The sequence below is a fragment of the Lepisosteus oculatus genome, chromosome 14 (genome assembly GCF_040954835.1).
Source record: "Lepisosteus oculatus isolate fLepOcu1 chromosome 14, fLepOcu1.hap2, whole genome shotgun sequence".
In the NCBI taxonomy this organism is placed as follows: Eukaryota; Metazoa; Chordata; class Actinopteri; order Semionotiformes; family Lepisosteidae; genus Lepisosteus; species Lepisosteus oculatus.
The window spans coordinates 50,295,827-50,318,136 of record NC_090709.1 but is presented as its reverse complement, the minus strand read 5'-3'; the positions used below and the strand labels follow the sequence as shown (position 1 = coordinate 50,318,136).

General features: G+C 43.5%; 2 long non-coding RNA genes and 4 other non-coding genes across 6 annotated transcripts; 2 read left to right on the top strand and 4 right to left on the bottom strand.

Annotated features, from left to right (window-relative positions):
* Nucleotides 1-603: 603 nt before the first annotated feature.
* trnad-guc (transfer RNA aspartic acid (anticodon GUC)) lies at nt 604-675 on the top strand. Its single transcript has one exon. It is a non-coding gene; the product is annotated as a tRNA-Asp (tRNA).
* A 577-nt stretch (nt 676-1,252) lies between these two features.
* Nucleotides 1,253-1,325, bottom strand: trnav-cac (transfer RNA valine (anticodon CAC)). Its single transcript has one exon. It is a non-coding gene; the product is annotated as a tRNA-Val (tRNA).
* A 694-nt stretch (nt 1,326-2,019) lies between these two features.
* Nucleotides 2,020-2,091, top strand: trnah-gug (transfer RNA histidin (anticodon GUG)). The gene has a single exon. It is a non-coding gene; the product is annotated as a tRNA-His (tRNA).
* A 742-nt stretch (nt 2,092-2,833) lies between these two features.
* On the bottom strand, nt 2,834-2,906 carry trnaf-gaa (transfer RNA phenylalanine (anticodon GAA)). Its single transcript has one exon. It is a non-coding gene; the product is annotated as a tRNA-Phe (tRNA).
* A 4,201-nt stretch (nt 2,907-7,107) lies between these two features.
* On the bottom strand, nt 7,108-10,202 carry LOC138242736 (uncharacterized). The gene is made up of 5 exons (XR_011191692.1): nt 10,111-10,202; nt 9,896-10,016; nt 9,305-9,363; nt 9,083-9,197; nt 7,108-8,517 (listed from the first exon to the last, which is right to left on the bottom strand). It is a non-coding gene; the product is annotated as an uncharacterized lncRNA (long non-coding RNA).
* Nucleotides 10,203-10,363: 161 nt separating this feature from the next.
* Nucleotides 10,364-11,676, bottom strand: LOC138243475 (uncharacterized). The gene is made up of 4 exons (XR_011192140.1): nt 11,491-11,676; nt 11,238-11,372; nt 10,923-10,988; nt 10,364-10,450 (listed from the first exon to the last, which is right to left on the bottom strand). It is a non-coding gene; the product is annotated as an uncharacterized lncRNA (long non-coding RNA).
* Nucleotides 11,677-22,310: the final 10,634 nt, after the last annotated feature.

Genomic DNA, 22,310 nt, shown 5'->3' with positions numbered 1-22,310 from the left:
ATTAGCAAGAACAGAACGACACCCCATGGGTGTCTCATGACCGCACCTTAGGTTGTGACACGTGCAGGTGTGAGGGGTTGCCGGGCTACTTTGGAGCAGAGCTTGGGCGGAGGGGGGGCGGGAAAGCAGACAAAGAGGTGACACCTCAAGGTCTGCACGATCACAGCTCTCCGCCGCCCCAGGCTTCCGCTCGATAAGCTACTGGACACACCCGCCCCTCCTCACACAGACCGTGGAAAAGCCCCCGAGTGGGAGGGCTCGCTCTTCCTCCCAGGAGCTCTTGGACACGACGCCCAGACAGGGCGCGGGGAGCCGCCGCCTGCAAACACGGCTCCAGGCAGGACTCCACTCCGCAGGAGCCGCAGAGCAGAGGAGATGAGGGCAGCTTAGCTCCTGTGCAGAGACCTGAGCTGTTGTTGCTGTGGATGCTGTCTTTTCTGCACTCGGGGTAGGAGTGAATGTTTTCCGTTCAGACGCGAAATGCTGACATGATCTCTCGGCTCCTCGGTTGTCATTTCTGCTCCGTAAAGGGATCACAGCACGCGTCGGCTTCCAGCATGCTGGGTCGGGACACGATGCCGGGGGTTGGAGAGAGCGATGTCTTCCTCGTTAGTATAGTGGCAAGTATCCCCGCCTGTCACGCGGGAGACCGGGGTTCGATTCCCCGACGGGGAGTAGCTTTTCTTTCACCTCCTTAGAGAAATGACTGCCTTTCACTTCTCTGTTTTCTTTCACAGCGTCGTGCACCTTTTCATTGCTCTCGCTTTCAGAGCCTCCGCACGGCAGTCGACTCGACATCAGGAAGCACATTGAAGTGAAAGCAGGAAGCGCTGCGACATGCACTGTGCAGATCCCGCCACACTAAGAGGTGAGTGGGTCTGTTCGATGCACAAAGAACGCTTTGAGAAGCGTCAAAGGCAAGTCATTCCGAGTTGGTCGTTTGTGTTTTCCGTTCAGACGCGAAATGCTGAAATGATCTCTCGGCTCCTCGGTTGTCATTTCTGCTCCGTAAAGGAATCACAGCACGCGTCGGCTTCCAGCACGGTGGGTCGGGACACGATGCCGGGGGTCGGAGAGAGCGATGTCTTCCTCGTTAGTATAGGACCTGTCACCTGTCCCCACCTGTCACGCGGGAGACTGGGGTGCATCAGGACGCGCCTTGAAGTGAAAGCAGGATGCGCTGTGGGGTCTGTTCGATCACAGCGCTAGGCGAATCCCTAATCCCCTTTTGTGCCTGGCGACAAAAGATGTCTGTTTCCGCCCGGTTTCGAACCGAGGACCTTTCGCGTGTGAGGCGAACGTGATAACCACTACACTACGGAAACGGTGGTAAGACGTGCCCAGCGGCCCAGCGCTGAGCTTCGCCAATGTGATTTAGCTGCTTCCAGTGCCTTTATTGGAGTGCGCTGATGGACCGTGCTCTCTCTCCAGAGACCAGCACGCCTGTCATGGACGGAGCAGGAAAGGCGGCGCCACATTCTACAGCCCTCTCCACGCAATCGACGAAATCGGGCTACTGAAGTGGAGAAAATCGCCTCTCCAGAAAGTGCAAATATCATCTTGGAGACTATAAATCCTATTGCCGAAGGTCAGCCCTGTCTACCAGAGTAACCCTCCCACAGCGATGATCAGCTCGTCTCACACGCGAGAAGTTTCGGTTGGAAACAAGCGCCCCCTCTTCTCGCACGTTTTGCACGTTCGAGTAGTTTTAATGCGGCTCTTTCGTACACGGTGCTGATCCTTTGGAAAGCAGGAGGCAAAACCGAGTCGGACCGCCTGGGTGAAAACCAGGAACCCTAACCGCTAGACTATATGGCAGCGAACAACCATGCTGTTCCCGGCATCATGCAAGCAAACTACATAAATATGAGAAAACACGCAAGAGAGTTGTCACTCAGAGTGTCGAAGGGTCGATGTATACTGGGGCTCAGTTGAAATGCAACGTCAGGACTTTTCCGAATTATGTCACACGAAGAGAGCACAGCCCTTTCCGCCCTGCCGCGTGTGTCTCGGTAACTCGCTGTGATCGTATAGTGGTCAGTACTTTGCGTTGTGGCCGCAACAACCCCGGTTCGAATCCGGGTTACGGCAGAATAGGGGCGTCCGCTTTTACTACTCGCACGAATGAAGGCAAAAAAAAGCCAATCGACGTGAACGAACGGCGCTTTACAGAGGAGTACTGCCTGACTGGATCGTTGATGAACGACAGAGGCCACTCCGACCTCTTCTCGGTTTTCTTCAATGACTTACTAAGGATCTTCTTCACATTCGCCCATGCAGGGGAAGCCAGTTACACCAAAGCAAACGCAGGAAAGTGCATTTCAAGCAGAGACCAGGAGGGACTTGTTTACACCGAGAGTGGGCGGAGAATGGAACAATGCGCCCAGCCCTGTTGCTGGAGCCGATTCTTGATGAGCTCTTGGGCTCACTAAGAGGCCCCCGCTGGATGCTAATCTTTCTGTTGTTCTTGCAGGTCCTGCGCTGCTTTTGAGCCGACAGAGCTCGACCTGGTCTGTCGGCACAGCCCAATTGCAAATGATCGGCTCCGCGTACAGAAGGAACGTGCGTTTGGTACAAGAGTGCACGAAGGCACCGGAAATACATTGGGAACAAATGACCGGTCGCTCAAGACCTCTGTGAAGTACAGGAGCGTGCAAAACGAGGTCTCGAACCGAGGACCTTTCGCGTGTTAGGCGAACGTGATAGCCGCTACACTACAGAAACCTGTAGGGACTGCTGCTGGTGTCTCGCTTGCGTTTCGGGCTGAGAAAGGGACGCGTCACTTTAGGCAGGGGGCGCTGGAGAGAGTGACAAAGGGCGCGATGAAACAAAATGCCGAAACCCGGGATCGAACCAGGGACCTTTAGATCTTCAGTCTAACGCTCTCCCAACTGAGCTATTTCGGCAGTGCGCAAAGCCCACAGCCACCTGCTCCAGCCTTCCTGTGTTGTGGCATGAGCGCACCAAGAGTAGCGGGAGAGTGTTGCAGGAACGTCACTCAGAAGGAAAGCCACCCAGCTGCGCCCTCTGAGCTCTGTCCAGCGCATCTTCCTCGCATGGACTCCTGCCTGCGACGGGCAGGAAACAATTAGCAAGAACAGAACGACACCCCATGGGTGTCTCATGACCGCACCTTAGGTTGTGACACATGCAGGTGTGAGGGGTTGCCGGGCTACTTTGGAGCAGAGCTTGGGCGGAGGGGGGGCGGGAAAGCAGACAAAGAGGTGACACCTCAAGGTCTGCACGATCACAGCTTTCCGCCGCCCCAGGCTTCCGCTCGATAAGCTACTGGACACACCCGCCCCTCCTCACACAGACCGTGGAAAAGCCCCCGAGTGGGAGGGCTCGCTCTTCCTCCCAGGAGCTCTTGGACACGACGCCCAGACAGGGCGCGGGGAGCCGCCGCCTGCAAACACGGCTCCAGGCAGGACTCCACTCCGCAGGAGCCGAAGAGCAGAGGAGATGAGGGCAGCTTAGCTCCTGTGCAGAGACCTGAGCTGTTGTTGCTGTGGATGCTGTCTTTTCTGCACTCGGGGTAGGAGTGAATGTTGAGTTGCCCTTAGAAATGAAGCAGAGCACTTCAACGGCACGGGTGTGTGTGTGTGTGCGCCCTGGTGATTCTGGGAGACAGATCGAACCTGGGCTAAAAGAGAGGGGGCTTAGCCCTCTTCCATTTGCTAGTTCAAAGTTGTACAACCCCTTTGTATCTGCTAGGCGGCGCAGTCGTCGTGCACAAAGAACACTTTGAAAAGCGTCAAAGGCAAGTCATTCCGAGTTGGTCGTTTGTGTTTTCCGTTCAGACGCGAAATGCTGACATGATCTCTCGGCTCCTCGGTTGTCATTTCTGCTCCGTAAAGGGATCACAGCACGCGTCGGCTTCCAGCATGCTGGGTCGGGACACGATGCCGGGGGTTGGAGAGAGCACCGGGGTAAAGTTAGCTCGAAGTTCGAAAACGATTTTGGCACGCCTGTAGCGCTTTCACGAAACCTCTTAGAGTTGCGAGAATGCTTGTTTTGTGTATAAAATACATTGTGGATGCTTTCTCAGCCTTTACTTTGTCGTTTTTATGACATTTTTTTGACCAAGCACGCATATTCTTTTGTCCATATCTTCGCGATGGAAGCACAGAATGCTGTCAAACCAAATGCATTTTAAAGACCACGACTTGTGGATATTTCCACACCCTTTATATCAAACTATCAGTGAGCTAATTATCTTTTTTAAAACCTCCGGTTTTTCATCGATGCGTAATTACGCACGAACTGGAACCCGGGGGACCGCTGTGTGCACACGTTCACAACGCGAGAAATACTGTTCAATACGGCTTCGTGCGAAAAACCGGTATATGACCATAGGAAGCAGAACAGCGCAGTCTCCAATTACCCAGACTGTAAGCACGGGAATAAAGCTTTGTTTGATTTCTGAAACCCTTCCTTTACGTCCTGTTTTCATTCAGGTAAGGGTCAACTATATTCACAATACTACTGACAGCAGGAAGATAAAAATATTCTTTACTCAGCAGCTTATTAAAAACAGCTCCCATGATGTTCATACCGACTTTTTACACAGAACACTGACACAGCTTTGTGTTCTGAATCTCTTTTTCTCTTGCTTTTATTTAATGTGGCACAATGCACTGGGATAGGGGTATTCTGTTCACAAACCAATAGCATTTAAACCACAGCACCCACAATGCTGCAGGTGAGTGTTTTGCACACTAAGCAGGTCATCTGACTATTCCCAGCTTTGTTTTGGGTTATGGAACCTTTATTTTTTTATGATTTTCTGAAGATAACACTACAGGTGGGATGGGTGGGTTGTCTTCATGGCTCAATAGCATTGCAAATACAGCACCCACACTGCTGAAACCAAGTGTTTTACACACCAGACAGGCCCCCGAACCTCATACAACCTTAATGTGGCTGTGGCCCCTGTCTTTATTTTGTCATGAGTTTCTGAAGATAACACTACAGGTAATACACTGGGACAGGTGGGTCGTCTTCATGGCTCAATAGCATTTCAAATACAGCACCCACTCTGCTGAAACCAAGTGTTTTACACACCAGACAGGCCCCCAAACCTCATACAACCTTACTGTAGCTGTGGCCCCTTTCTTTAATTTTTTATGATTTTCTGAAGATTACACTACAGGTAATACACTGGGACGGGTGGGTCGTCTTCATGGCTCAATAGCATTTCAAATACAGCACCCACTCTGCTGAAACTAAGTGTTTTACACACCAGACAGGCCCCCAAACCTCATACAACCTTACTGTGGCTGTGGCCCCTGTCTTTATTTTGTAATGAGTTTCTGAAGATAACACTACAGGTAATACACTGGGACGGGTGGGTCGTCTTCATGGCTCAATAGCATTTCAAATACAGCACCCACTCTGCTGAAACCAAGTGTTTTACACACCAGACAGGCCCCCAAACCTCATACAACCTTACTGTAGCTGTGGCCCCTTTCTTTAATTTTTTATGATTTTCTGAAGATTACACTACAGGTAATACACTGGGACGGGTGGGTCGTCTTCATGGCTCAATAGCATTTCAAATACAGCACCCACTCTGCTGAAACTAAGTGGTTTACACACCAGACAGGCCCCCAAACCTCATACAACCTTACTGTGGCTGTGGCCCCTGTCTTTATTTTGTAATGAGTTTCTGAAGATAACACTACAGGTAATACACTGGGACAGGTGGGTCGTCTTCATGGCTCAATAGCATTTCAAATACAGCACCCACTCTGCTGAAACCAAGTGTTTTACACACCAGACAGGCCCCCAAACCTCATACAACCTTACTGTAGCTGTGGCCCCTTTCTTTAATTTTTTATGATTTTCTGAAGATTACACTACAGGTAATACACTGGGACAGGTGGGTCGTCTTCATGGCTCAATAGCATTTCAAATACAGCACCCACTCTGCTGAAACCAAGTGTTTTACACACCAGACAGGCCCCCAAACCTCATACAACCTTACTGTAGCTGTGGCCCCTTTCTTTAATTTTTTATGATTTTCTGAAGATTACACTACAGGTAATACACTGGGACGGGTGGGTCGTCTTCATGGCTCAATAGCATTTCAAATACAGCACCCACTCTGCTGAAACCAAGTGTTTTACACACCAGACAGGCCCCCAAACCTCATACAACCTTACTGCGGCTGTGGCCCCTGTCTTTATTTTGTAATGAGTTTCTGAAGATAACACTACAGGTAATACACTGGGACAGGTGGGTCGTCTTCATGGCTCAATAGCATTTCAAATACAGCACCCACTCTGCTGAAACCAAGTGTTTTACACACCAGACAGGCCCCCAAACCTCATACAACCTTACTGTAGCTGTGGCCCCTTTCTTTAATTTTTTATGATTTTCTGAAGATTACACTACAGGTAATACACTGGGACGGGTGGGTCGTCTTCATGGCTCAATAGCATTTCAAATACAGCACCCACTCTGCTGAAACTAAGTGGTTTACACACCAGACAGGCCCCCAAACCTCATACAACCTTACTGTGGCTGTGGCTCCTTTCTTTATTTTGTAATGAGTTTCTGAAGATTACACTACAGGTAATACACTGGGACAGGTGGGTCGTCTTCATGGCTCAATAGCATTTCAAATACAGCACCCACTCTGCTGAAACCAAGTGTTTTACACACCAGACAGGCCCCCGGACCTCATACAACCTTACTGTGGCTGTGGCTCCTTTCTTTATTTTGTAATGAGTTTCTGAAGATTACACTACAGGTAATACACTGGGACAGGTGGGTCGTCTTCATGGCTCAATAGCATTTCAAATACAGCACCCACTCTGCTGAAACCAAGTGTTTTACACACCAGACAGGCCCCCAAACCTCATACAACCTTACTGTGGCTGTGGCTCCTTTCTTTATTTTGTAATGAGTTTCTGAAGATAACACTACAGGTAATACACTGGGATAGGGGGGTGCTATTCATGAGTCAAAAGCTTCATCACAACATCTGAAAATTTTAGATTTTACATTCTTTTTATTTCCCATGTTTCGTTTAGTTTTTTCCTAATTTCACATTTTAAATAAGCTATATCTGTAATCACAATGAAGGTGTGGTATTCAGTCTTGATGATGTGACTGTGTAACCATCAGGCACGAAGGAGAGAAAAACAAAAAACTCCAAAGGAGAAAAAAAATCTCTGGGGGTCCAAGGCCTGATGGTTGACCTCCCCTCCAGGTCCTGGTTGTGTATGACAAATAGTTACTAGAAACAGTTCACATGCACAACCATGCAGATTGACACGGTGAATTCTATTTCATATATTATGTGAGACTAGATGTTAATGTTGAGTGTGTCCCATCCACTGGGTTGAGCAGTACAGGATCTTGAGTTTTGTAGGCTGGGTTCCTTGCTTCAGAAATCCAGGAGGATCCCTTGTCATGGGGGACGGAGCTCAATATCAACCAAAGGCACCGAAGAGAGAACAGTGGCAGGCATGGTGTGGAGAAAAAAAAAGGGTTAGACACAGAAAAAACAATTGCAACGTGGTTGTCTACTTACCCACTTGATATCTATGTTTCTGCACCTCCTAAAGAATTAGATCACTTGGGATAAAGAAGACTACAGAGACGATGTAGAAGACTACAGCATTGTTAAATATGCTTGTAGGTATGGGGCATCCTTAAAAAGGTCTGACATATATTTCCACAATTTAGGGGCTGTGTGCCTAAATGCTCTGCTACGTGCTTGCTATTGTTAACATAATCTGTTCATTGATCTAGACAGCATCCTACAACTACCTTAACCTTACTGTAAGAAAAGTATCACTTTGGTGTCTAGGCTGTTCTTTTTCATGAGTCTCCACTCCTGGAGATGTACATGGTACGATATTGAAAGCCAGTGGGGTTCGGACTTCGATGATGCAATTGTGTTTTATTGTTCCGGTTAGAATCCTTTTAGCACTGTGCCCTGTCTGAAGGTAGATAGAGTACTGTTTTGGAAACCTAATAAAAAGGAATCACCCTAGATACACTTCTATTTGATAGAAGCCATTTTTCTTTGATCTTTCTCACAACGGAGTGGAATTTCTTGATTAATCTATCTTACTAGGATGGATACAATTTTATCTGGAAATCTTTCACATAAATCATGTCATGGTGACATACTGTCGTTTTACATTTCTTTGCACTACTACAGTGATGTTAACAGTGTGTAGTGATCATATTTAAAAGGGACTGTGTTGTGTCATGATTAACTTTTTTACTGTTTTCATACAGACTTTGTTTGGTTTCTGGCAATAGATAACAAATGGTTTCTAGTGATTTTGTGTTCTAGTGTTTTTCATTATTGTTTGGCAAAGTGTACGAAAGTTTACTCTTACCCAAGATAAAATTTTTGGGGGGATATTGAAACTTGTACTTACGTGTCTTTTGGAGGTGAATTCTGCTGAGAACACGTTGACAGTCTTCTTGAGTTTCCAGCATGTCTTTTATGTAATGCTCGGGAGTAGGGGGTGGATGCTCACTCATCAACAGTGCCTGAAATATAAAACCGTAAGAAGGGTTACGAACTGCAAAGGATCCAAGGAGTATAAATGGGTCACAAATCAAGATCTAGGTATTTGCACAATTTGCCAGATCTCTCTTAATCAAACTCCTTTTTTCTTACTTTGTGTTTTTACAGCAAGACGTTATATTGTTTCTGTGCTAAATGGCAAGCTCTTTTAGGTGTTCATGGTTGTGTCTTTGTTTCTATACTATTGGAAAGAAACCTAGTAAGTGATTTGATGCATCCATGTCTAATCATTAATCTGACACAGTAATTCTATCTTTGAGATGCCTGTGTCATGTAATAAATTGCACAGATTATCAGTAATCTTTTATGTGTGCCTTCTTTGGTGTGTTTTTTGAAAAGTTATCTCTAATTTATAGAACCATTAATGCCAGAAGACAAGCCTGCAATCCAAACTTCTTAACAATAACAAACAATTATAACGTCCACTGAAATATGTCATCCTACTGTATGTTTCTGCTGAATCTAAAACTACATGTCCTGCTTAAAAAACCCTTTCATAGTGATAGTTTGCATGCAGAGCATACTCACCAAACTGGGGTTGGCAAAATGTACATATCCATGTTACTTCATTCTTTGCGCTTTCATACTCTTCTTTTGAGATGCACAATTCATGGAACCAGTTTTCACAACTGTCACACTGAATCTACACGGACAGTAAACCTTATATCAGTTCAGCTATCACATTTCACTGGCATGTTTTGTTATTATGTGCATACATTACACATACAGATAGAGATGATGTTCACTTACCCAGTTTGTCTGCCGCACTGGTGTTTCTCCACACATCAGGCACATGTCCTGGAGAGGAGCTATAATAAACATGCCAAATAGACTGATTTTTCCAATGTTATCTACAGATCATTGTTGCATAATTGAAGACAGTTTGATAGAGACCTTTTCGTATGCACTTTCCTGATTAGGTGTTCTACTGCTTCTTAAACCGCACATTGTCATGTCTCAGAATACTCCTGTCAACACCTGTTACCCTTTTTTGCATCAGCGTGTGTTGCTATGATTTTAAGGGGGCACATGATAACACAGCTATCATGTTTCAGTTTGCTTTGCTTCACTATGGGCAATTTAGACCCACACTTTTCCCAGACAATGGTTGTGTCAACCACGACGAAGGCCAAAGTGTCATTGAATTTTAACTGTGTGAAATGTGATTTAATTAACTTTTCATCACTGTGTTATATAGTACAAAAAGAATACCCAAATGAGTTCTGCATATAAATAAATTGAGAATCTTTTTCATCCAGACTTGTTACAGAGAGAGAACATGCTTCAGGAAAATAATATACACCAAGAAACGTAGGCAATGAGGATCAAATGGTACAATACCTGAAGCCTCAAGAATTCTGATTGACAGGTCTTCCCGCAACTTTCTCATTTCTTTGGCACTGCTGTTTATTTCGATATATGTTGGAATATCCGGGAAATTGTTAATGATGTCTGCGCCCATCTAACAGACAAAAGTTTGTTTCAATTATTTCCCTAAAAATCTCTCATACAATAGTTTTAAGTCCAAAATTTCGGCGTGGAAAGGTTATGCTGACCTGCATCACAAAGACCCCACAGCTTGAGGCATCTGCTTGCCTGGTGTGACCAATCACGCTTGGGTGCCAGTTGATATTCAACCAGTCTTCTTTTCCTAGGACATTCCTGCGCATCTTAAAAAAGTCCCTGTGAATCAAAACAATAGGTTATTGATAAATGAGGAAATATTTGTCATGCTGAACTTGAACCTGAAATGTATGTGTGCCCCTGCAGAATTTCACCACGAAACTAATGCTTGATTTCTTACCTGAACCTTTTTGCCGCTGCAGTGGAGTCTCCCATCTCATCACTCCCCATAGGGTCGACCACAAAGACTTTCTGGGATGGAGCATACAGATACTGCAAGAAACAAAGGGCCCATCATCAGACATGAAGTTGCATTTAATGTGGGGCCAGACACACAGGCAGTTTCAGGAGTTTTATGTTGTTTAAACAAAGGTTTTTAATATTTGAATATTTTATATATATAATATTTATATTTATATATTATTTAACATTTAATATTTTGCAAACCTCGGCAAAGACAGTCAGGAAATGACCTAACAGTACTTTTTTTCCTACATGACACTTTGACTTGTTTGGTTGTCTGTTCATTACACAGCAGTATTCACAATAATAATTTAGGAAAAGTGCACTGTCACCATTGCCTTGGACACTCACTATCAATGTCCACCTTTTTTAACAGGAGAGGAACACATACATTGTGACTTTGTAATTTTTTTAGATGCAACAAGGATAATCACTTGAACTGTAATGGTTCCAGGTGTAATTATAAACCTACGCTGTTTTGGATTACCTGCACCACACTTACCAACAATTTCCAGTGGACACCAGTGTTAAAAAAGCTAATAATGGCTTCATAGTTTTCAAAGTTGACCTGTAATGAAAAGAATGACAAGATTAGTACAACAGGCTGCCTCACAGGGATGGTGTGCTACCTTTGAATTTTGATTTCTGACTATAAAGGTAGTTTCTTTAGGCAGCACCATGGGCACAGTTGTGACCTGTTTTGATTGCTTGTAGCTCTCCTTGTTTCTCTATTGATAAAACAATCATCAGTTAGTGAAAAACCATGTTTGCCCCCTCACTAATGTAATCCATCAACATTTGTGTTTGATGTCCTTACCTTGGACAAACGTTGTCTAGCCATGCGCTCTCTATTCCCACTCATGATTACACCAGTTGTGTAGTGGTTCATTAGGAAAACCTTCTTCCCCAAGTCCATGGATTCTTTCGCTACTTGAAAGTAACACTCAATGGTCTTATGGAAAAAGCAAACACAATTGAAGAAGATGTGATTTCACGCACTCACACACATTTGATTACACAAAAGCTCAGAAACCTTAACAAATGCATGCAATCAAACACTTTCATCTTACCTCGCCTATGAGCCACTCATCTGGTTTCAGAGACACAAACTCCGAGTGTCTGAGAATATATGTGTCTGCACTGTGCATGGATGGCAAAACTGCAACCACTAATTCACTCGGATTGATGTTCCAAAGGGCGTGTACCTAAAAAAGATTTACCAAGCCAAAAGCATACACAAGAGATCACTGGACCTAACATAATGAAAATTGAGATTACACACCACAAGTATAACACAAGTATGTCAACAAGTATAACAAGTTAGAGAGAAACGACAAAGAACACCTACAGTAGTAGAAGATGACATTCATAAGCTCTGAAAAAGAAGTGAATGTCCACACAGAGAAATATTTGAAATACAAATCCTACCTTCTTTTTGAAATCTGTTTTCTCTTTTATAAGTTTTGAGATGGGGCGTGCATCACAGTGTGGTGTGATCACTTCAGCCATGCCCACGGCAGCTTGCTTGGGTGACACTTTCCTTTCTTCTTTGTGCTGCCATTCTTTATATTCTGTGGTTCCTGCTTTCCCCTGCTGTACTTGCAGGCCGTTGCTGTCATCTGGCGATTTTTCATTTGTTTCAATATTTCTATTGCTAACTTTTTTTTCCTGTGTTCTCATTTTTTTGGGGATTGGAATTTTCTGTGGTGCGCTGTAGAATTTATTTTTTGTTTCTTTGCCTACACCTGGTGCTCTCTTTGCCCATTGTTCCTGTGCATGTTCATGACGTGTCTTAGTGGTGATCAATGGAGCCGTCAAAACCTTTTTGGGGAGAGCATTTTGGATTATATGTTCTCTGTACCGGCCTTGGAGGGATTGTCTCATTATCGTAATAAACTCTGCTGGCCTCAGTTTCCTCCTGTGCTGAAGTATTGAATGCTTGACAATGCCAAACCAGGTCTCAACATGACAATTAGTGGCTCTTGTTTGTGCTACCTCTGACATTGATATGTCTTTTTTGCTGTCTGAAGCATATCTTGCCAGGTCACCCAACAAAATTCCACTCCACAGTGGAAATAGTGCCATGTATCTTTGCAACAGAAATCTTATTATGTCTTCACAGAAATAGGGGTTCACATTGTGTTGTGTCCCATAGTCATCATGTCCTTGAGCTGATATGCTGTCTTCATAAATACCTTTGAACTCCACAGCGAAAGGAGAGCGGCCCAGGCTGCCTCTCATTTTTGGGTACAGTACCTCATCTGTGTCTTTGACTTCTGCTTCCTTTTCCATCTGGTCTGGTGTGGTTGTTTGAGAAATGTAAGCGTTAAGGAGGCAGACACTAGATTGGACTTCATTTGTGAACCTCCTGCTTGAGAGTACAATACACATGTGTTTGAAAACATTTCTGGCGACACTCAAAGTTGTGCTGTTTTGCAGGATGGCAAAGGCAAATGTTGCAAAGTCTCGCAGTCCTTTGTCTGTTGTTTTTTTACTAATTGCTTGAGAGACAGCCTTTATGACATGGGCAGAGCAAAGGTGCAGAACAGTGAACATCTGAAGTTCTGTGTACTTAAGTTTGCCTTGGCAGACTTTCATTGCACGATTTAAGTATGCATGGATGGTGTCCCCATTGAAGGCAAAAAGAACACTGTGAATCAGGGCCCAGCTGTAGTCAGTTTCTACATGCTGCACTCTCTTGGTAGTACATGTTGAGATGTCAAACATGAATTTCCGTAGCCAACGTTCTATACTGACAATGGTGTGGTCAGTTGTCAACATTTCAGACACTGGTAATGGAGGCTTTCTTTTTCCACCTCCAGGTAACGTAAGACTGTAGTACAAAATTCTTTTGTTCTCCGATGGAATTTTTCTGACTACCCCTCCTGTTGCATCCAGGTAAAGGCTGACTTTCTCCTTCATCTTTAGATGGGCAATAAGAATTCACATACTCTGTTCTGTGTAAAGATAGGCAGCAAATGTGTCTAACTGCAAAATCTGTATATATCCTGGGAAATGGACAATGTCGAAGTCGCATGCTTTCATATATTTTTGTGCCATATGTAATTCAAACACTGGATCATAGTGAATGCGTTTACTGTTCCTGAACTCTGATGAAATGACTTTCAGGACATTCTGTGTTAGTGGTTTAGATAAATTGCCTGCTGCAATTTCAGCAAGCGGTGTTCTGCTCAGGTTCCTGTAGTACACATTGCTGATTCCTTTTGTGAGGGCACGGGCAATCTTTCGACGATAAGGCTGACGTGCTTGTCGAAATTTTGTTTCCCTTTTACTGTGCTGTATTTGCCCTGCTCGTACAACATCAATTGTGATGTCATCATTGCCCATTGGTTTGTCTTGTTGTCATAATGTATTTTACATTGCAGGACCTGAAGGTACAGACTGCTTTTATCATCAGAAAGTTTTTTTTTTTCTGCTGTTCTCTTTCCTGATGTATTGGTATTTGAAGGCTATTGGGCAACAAGGATTTATCTTCCTGAACTCGTTATATAAGATCTGGGTCCATGGTCGTCTTAGTTTAGATGTACCTTTTAGAGGTGCTATTTTTCTCCATTGTTCAGCCTTTAAACATACTTGGAAAGTTTTAGGCACAGACATAATCTTTCTTAATCCCCTTTTATCCTGAGGTGACGTCCCAGACGAGCTTGCCCCCTGGGAATATTCACTGTGCTCTTCAGGATTTTTTTCTGATTCTACACAGATTTTTTCTCCTTCAAACATGTCACCACTGTCTGTGCTGCCGTGTGAGCCCATGCATCTTCTGTATCTTCTGATGAACTTCTGAGCTCTGTGTTGCCTTCCAAACTATGTCCCTCACTTTGACTTGAAATATGGACTATAGATTGTGTACTGTCATCTGGTTTTGAATCCTTACCAATACTCACCCCCTTCTGCGCCCTAAGCACTTGGATTCTTACTTTTTTTCTATCTTCATGCCAAATCACTGATAACCATTTCCTGTTGCTGGAGTAATCCTCTCCAAGGACTCTGTTTGACAGTGTTGACCACATACTGTATTGTCATGCCACCTAATTTTTTTTTCTATCTTAGAAAACTTCAGAAATTCTTTGATCTCACTCCCTACTCCACCAGCCCTTGACCACAGCTCTGGCCTCCTACTTCTCTGTCCTCCTTTAACATGTGGCATTGCCAACAATCTGAAAAATAGGGAACACATCTGAATGAAGTGGAAACATAATTGAAATTCAATACCCAACAGATGTACAAGTCCATTAAATGTTTTTATTTCTGTGTTTAATTTTTGAGGGACCCTATATTTTGATATAGCATCAATCACAAAACAGCATTCTGTCAATGTCACGACCACCAGCCCGGGGAGATCAACTCACAAAATAACTAACCAGTACCAGCAGCGGGTTAATAATAACATGTGTTAATCCACCAGCACATGCTCTACTGTGCGGCAAGCAGCACTCTTTTAACCATCCAAACCCGCTTCCCGCTACTCGGTATTGAGTCTTCTCTTTGAGAGCTCTACCTCGCGTTTACTCTGAATCTCGCTTACTGGTTACTGAACTCCCTTTTGCCTCTGGACCTTAGACCTCACCTTCCGATTTGGATTGTTTGCTTCTCTCTGTACTTCAAGTATTTCAATCTACCTTTCACCTAACAATCTCACCTGACGTTCTGGATTGTTCACCTGTCTCAATAACTACTTGCTCCTGCATCTGCATAGGATCTGCATACCTTTTCACTGAGGATTTCTGACAGTCAAAGCCACATAAAAAAAACTAGAAAAGAAGTATGTGTTTCCCCCAATACCCCCAAATTGTTTTTGTTTTTTAAAAGTCAACATATCTGGGTTGTGTTTGCAAGATTTTTAAAAATTCCAAAGTTTGTGTGGGTATGATTGTAAAAAATCAAATCATAACTGAAGAAGTCTCCATGGTCAAAACATTGTGTTTTCTTCTTCTCTTTTCAGCATGGAATAAACCTATTACTTGTTCCTTGGAGATTACCATGTGCCAATAAGATATGATCACTGTATTGACCATATACAATTTCTTGCATTAGGAATTCCTATTTTGCATACCCCAGCTTGCTCTCCTTGAGATACACATACAGGGAGAGTAGCTGGGGGTCAGAGCGCAGGGTCAGCCATTTATACGGCACCCCTGGAGCAGTTGGGGTTAAGGGCCTTGTTCAGGAGCCCAATGGAGTAGGATTCCTCTGCCGACCGTGGGATGTAAACCAGCAACCTTCCAGCCACAGGTGCAGATCCTTAGCCACAGAGCCACCGCTCTGCCAAATGTGCCAATTCTTTAGAAAGAAGTCCAAAAGAATGCAAATTTACTTTTTTAAAATAGCTGTTGTAAATAACATCAGTGGCTATGGAAGAGTACATACAAGCACAGAGACAAGTTAATAAACTTGGAATGACTACTTACAGCTCTGGAAAGACCGAAGATATTGTTTCCGGTTGTTAAGGAACAAGTAATAGGTTTATTCCATGCTGAAAAAAAGAAGAGAGAAAACAATGTTTCGGCCATGGAGCCTTCTTCAGGTGTGAGAGAGAGAAGGCAGTAGGCAAAGGTAATGTAGTGGGAGAACAAAGGCTGGGAGGGAGGAGGGGTGAGAGGCGGGAGCAGGGGACAGAAAGAGAGGCCAATCAAGAGGTGTGAAGTCAGAAAAGGTGTTGAGAGGTGTGAAATGAAACTTCCAATGAATGGAGAAAAACTTAGTAGAATAGTAGTCTGTTGTTTAGAGAAGGGGGAAGGTGTGATCCTAGCTGCAGGATAAGTTTGGTTTCGGTAGTCTTTCTAATGTATGAGTTCAGAAAACCATCTTTGAGAACACAGACGGAGAGATTAGAGTGGTCATGGCCATCAGAGGTGAAATGAGAAACAATGGTTTTTGGAGAGATCTTCAATCTTCACAGCCCTGACATGTTCTCTGAAGCGGTCTCCAAGTCTCCTTCCTGTTTCTCCAATATAGAGAGAAACTGGGCATTTACTGCAAGAGATACAGTAAATAAGGTTGCTGGAGGTACAAGATGCCATCTGGGTGATCCAGAATTGTCCTGAGGGGCCTTGAATGAGTGTGGTGTTGGATGTGTACTTGCAGGCGATACAGCGAGCTCTGTTGCAGGGGAAAATACCTGGTGTGGATGGTTGCTGAGAGCGGTCAAGGGAGGTGTGAACACGAAGGTTGCGCAGATTAGGTGATTGGCGATATGAGATGATGGGGCGGTCAGAAAAGAGGGCCCCAATGGAGGGATCATCCTGTAGGATGGAAAAGTTGTCGTTAACAGTCCTGCATATAGGAAGTGTGTTAGGGAAGCACCAAAGGAATGCGGTTGTTACGGTGGGAGTTCCTGATTGGGTTGATGGTCCGAGGGGTGTTTTTGGCTCGGGCAAGGGCCCTGTCAATAACACTGCTGGGGTATCCTCTGTTGATGAAAAAGGAGTACATTTTGAGGGTTTGGTTCTGGGAGTCGACGTCGTCACTGCATATTTGTTGTAGCCGAAGGAACTGTGAAAAAGGGAGAGAATTTTTAGTATGTTTGGGGTGAAATGAGCTATACAAGAGATAGCTGTGTGAATCCGTGGGTTTGTAATAAACAGAAGTGGAGAGTCTGGGGTAGTTGATGGAGAAGTTGATGTCCAGAAACGGAAGAGTAGTGGAAGATATGTTAATTATATATTCGAGGGACAGGTGGAAGTTGGTGAAATGGTGCAGGAAGCACTTAAGTTGATTGTTGGAGCATGTGGCGGCACTGACGCAGTCATCAATATATCGCTTGTAGAGGTCAGGGACATAGCCAGTGTAGGAAGCGAAGAAGCGTTCTTCTACCCAGCCAACAAAGATATTGGCATAGCTGGGTCCCATTCTGGTGCCCATGGCAACTCCACTCACCTGTTGGTAAAAAAGATTATTGAAGGAGAATGTGTTCAGTGTGAGAACCAGTGTTTCTGGTTGTTGTCCTTTAATTGATCTAATTTAATTGCACTAATTTCCCCCCCCCTCCCACTCATCAGCTTTTGGATGAGAGATTCTGACCACTATATAAGATCAGAAGCAGTAGAAGAAACGGGCTTCTTTTCTGCTTATTTAACACACTCCTAATGCAAACAACACATTAAGAGTACAACGGAAAGGTTGCACCAAATGGGATCAAGCAATTTAAAACATATGTTCAGGGTACAGGAAAATTGTTATAGAGATGAATGGTATTCATGAAACAAATAATGTTGCAAAAAGCTTTGCCAAAAGTCACAACCCATTTAACATTCATCAGACAGGTTGAATCAGTTGGATATCTCTTAGGTTCAAAATGCACTCAACGGCTGTATAATGCAAGCTCAAGAGTCAAAAGAACAGTAGTGAACTACAGTTCTTACAATAATAAATAGCCATTTGATCTTGTGAACGATCTATCATACACCCTTGAAATGATGTTACAGATTTGGAAGTTTGCACAGCTTGTAGTCTTTCTAACTCCATGAGACACACAGACAGGGAGAGAAGCTGGGGGTCAGAGCGGGTCAGCCACTGTGCTCTTGTGCCAAACAGGTCATACAAAGACTGCCATTCCTTATATCTTTCCCTGAACCTGTGTGTCACTTCCTCACCTTCCAGAAGCAAAATATCGAGCTTCCACACAATAAAAATTGTACATGACAGCAGACAATGGTCAGAGAAAAAAAAACAGGGGTTAGGCCTGTGGTCTTGCAAGTAAAATCACGTATCAAAACAAAATGCGTGAGGCTTGGGTCCCATTAGACTAGTGCCATGTGAAACCTGCCCTCCCCTGACTATGAAGTTTGAAGCCATCTTTCAGTTTAAAATCTTTACATAATGTTTGCAATAATATTGATGATTTATCAAATTGGACCCATCTCTCGCCCCTCATTCTGCCTTCTCTTTCTAAAAGATAATTAAAATCCCATCCCAATCAATATACTCAGTTCCTGAATTAGGACATATCTGTCATGTGAGCAACTCAGACAATATATATTTAAGAGTTTAAATTAGACATTCATGAAACCCAGATACACCACCAGTGCTCTCCCTGGTTTCATTACAGGGTGCTGACGTACCTCTACCATCTTATTTTAAATTAGAACAGCTATACCGTCAGATTTATTTTCTTTGGACCCACTCCAGATTGATGGGCCCAATGTCCACAGTTCTTCCATATCCTTATAGCAGTTTTTAAAGGGTAACCCACACTCCTGTAACAACACAATATCAGCATTTACCTTCCTCACAAATGATAGTATAGTCCTTGCCCTTAACTTGGAGCGAATGCTTCTCACATTTATTGACACAATATTAAGAGCCAAACTTAAAGTAGGACCAGGGGAGAATAAAAGCTCTGGCTACAATCATTCAGTAGGTGACACCTACCCAACAGGCCTCCCCCCCCTTTTGCTTTAATTGTCTCCTCCTCCACCACCCCCACAATCCATAGGATATTTCACCACCTGCCCTCCTTGAGTCTTTGGTTCTAAAGCTTGGTCAGTAAGATCACATATATTAGAGACATCTAAACCCATGGGAGAACCTACCTGAGGACTCGGAAAATGATCTTCCCTCACTCTTCTGCTCGGAGTTAAATCATTTTCTAAATCCAATGTCTCTTTTAGACTGCACCCTCTGTTCTGTACATTTCATTTGAGCACTTTCAGTCTCCACAGGTGGCAGGCTATTGGAAGAGCAATGGTCTTCCCAGTTTTGTTCTATTTGCAAAGGAATTTGGACAGTCTTTAAACACATGACCTTCACACTCACAGAGATTACATTTCCTCACACTTGTACATTCAGTATATGCATGTCCAATTTCCTTGCACTTAACACACACCACCTTTGTACAGGCATCCACAAAGTGACCCAGCTCCCCACATCTCCTGCACGGTTTTGGCTGCCGTTGGTAGAACACAAGGCCTCTATTTTCACCTAATCCAATCAAAGAAGGAATGTGTTTAAATCCACCATAACCATTTTTTGTCTTCATGCAATGAAACAGGTACTCTCCATGCACAGTTCCAGATGCCATCATCATCTAAGACTTTCTGAAGCTCACCTTTCACTAAACAATACTTAGACAACCATGTCAAAACATCTTCCTTCATCACCATCTCATTAAACATGCGAACAATCACAGTCCTATTAATTAATAATAATTGCTTACACTTATACAGTGCTTTTCTGGACACTCCACTCAAAGCGCTTTACAGGTAATGGGGACTCCCCTCCACCACCACCAATGTGCAGCATCCACCTGGATGATGCGACGGCAGCCATAGTGCGCCAGAACGCTCACCACACATCAGCTATCAGTGGGGAGGAAAGCAGAGTAATGTAGCCAATTCATAGGGGGGGATTATTAGGAGGCCATGATTGGTGAGGGCCAATTGGAAATTTGGCCAGGACACCGGGGTTACACCCCTACTCTTTTCGAGAAACGCCCTGGGATTTTTAATGACCACAGCGAGTCAGGACCTCGGTTTTACATCTCATCCGAAGGACGGCGCCTGTTTACAGTCCAGTGTCCCCGTCACTATACTGGGGCATTAGGACCCACACAGACCACAGGGTGAGTGCCCCCTGCTGGCCCCACTAACACCTCTTCCAGCAGCAACCTTGGTTTTTCCCAGGAGGTCTCCCATCCAGGTACTGACCAGGCTCACACCACATTACAAAGATCCATCAGCTTCTGCCATTCAAACATTCTAATCAGGCCCACATCTTTTTTTCTACTCTATTTTTATCCAAAATTGTTCCAGTAACTTCGCCGATTGAAACTAATGTCAAAACCAATTCCCTTCAGCAAAGTGATTAAGCATTTGACATCTAATGCCTTAATCCTTTCTCTAACACCTTCCTTGAAAAGTCCAACCGTGAAATATCACCCGAGTGAGCCAAACCCTCACCACCCTTATACACCAAAAGTGAACAAATGTAACGGTGCATGCCGACCCTACAGGCCGCAATGGCCGTTACAAATGTGTCAAAAGCAAACTAAACCTAAACCGAAACCTCTGCTGTGCACCAAACCCACCAAAACCCTATTCCCTTAATCTTACACTTATACAAAAACTCCACTCTCGACTTCTGGGTTTAACCCTTTACATCTCGAACACTGGTTAGAGACTCAGTGTGTCCCAGGCTCAGCGGTTATATAGGACAGGACTCGGTGAGCTGCAGGTGAAACTCGTTGTTCTGTGCTCCCCGTGCGGAATGCGCGTCTCCTCCCTCCAGACTCATCAAACCGCCTTCATACTCTACAGCGGGAAAAAAAAACTCCCTTTACTGTCTTCATACAGTACATCCCTCTTAAATCCCAGAAACACAGAAACTCCAGGGCGTTTCTGTGAGTCAGTACTAGGTTTCTCTGTTCGAGGTTACAAGCAGAAACAATAAAAGCGCTGAAAGCAGGAAGTTATTTCTCCTCATAGGCATAAATGTGTAAAAATAAATGTTCTGATTCCTAAAACCTAATAAAATCCATGTAAGTCTCCTTTTCATCCCTAATGCATATAACTGAATAGAAACCAGTCAAGTTCAGCTACTTTTCTGATGTATATGAATACACTAGTTCTGGTGCAGCTCTTACAACAAAGATACTTAAGAACTTTTTTTTCATACGAGCTCTTGCCTTTTTTAAATTGAATATTTTTTCATTTCAGTAAATCACACGAAACACCAGCAACACTCATTGTAAGCATCTGACCAATCACATTCCTGAATTTTAAACCCATTTAGTATTTATTTTTAACTTGTTTTATTTTTTTTAAATTTCAAAACCTGTTTTAAGTATTCTTGCCATTTTTAGCATATTGTAAGTGGATTTTTTCAAATATTTTATTTTTTAAATCATATCAACCCATTGTAAGTTCCCCTTGATAATTCCTGAGCTTTATAACTGTGTATTATTTCTTTTTACCTTTTTTAATTTTTTTATTATTTTACAGAGCTTTTTAATATATTGTGAGCATTTTAGTGTCATTTTAAAATAGGACTATCAATGCTCCTGACTTTTAAACCTGTATTTATTCTGACATTATTCTCTCCACCTGCAGATGAGGGAGGTATTTGATTTTAAATTTGTTGATTTGGGGGGAAAATGTACATTCATTTCCTTGTATGTATCACCAGTGGGAAACTTTTTTTGGATGAATTGCATTTTTGGATGAATTGCAATCTTTACTTCAAGGCCTTCAGGCTGATATAGAAATGACGGGAGATTTAAATGACACATTTGATAAATCAGACAGGAACAGCATAACATCTAAAATGGCAGAACCCTCTAAAGTACTGAAAAAATTCCGGCACATTCATAATAAATACAATTTATTTAATTTAAAGCATAAAATTTGCTTTAAAAAGAAAACCACAATTTGTACGATATCATATTTCAATATCGACCTTCAGATGAAGAATTTGAGGATTTGAATATCATTGAAGAGTACATCGATTTTGGGACAATGTTTGCATCTGAATAATCCTTCCTCCTGGAGAGAAGGAAAAAAAAGTTTTGAGTCTCAGTCTTCAGGATCCCCCCCAAAAAACGTGCAAATTTGTTTCTGATGTATTTTGGATAAAGATATAACTCTCATAGAAGATACATTTTATCAGTTGAATGCAGTCGATACTTTCGACTTTTTATATGATGATAGGACCTACATTTAGGGCTCAGTACTGATAACACTGCTGCTATTGATGGAGTAGAAATAACTGATGTACTGGCAGTTTTTTTTCTGAGGCAAGAGGTCCTAGAACACCTCCTATAAAAATGTTACGATTCAGAGCAAGAAATATTTTTCCACCTCACCTAATGCTATTGCATTAACGAGGCTGAAGTTGGCTTCTTATTCGCCAGCTGCTGCTTTGTGTTTTTCGTTCC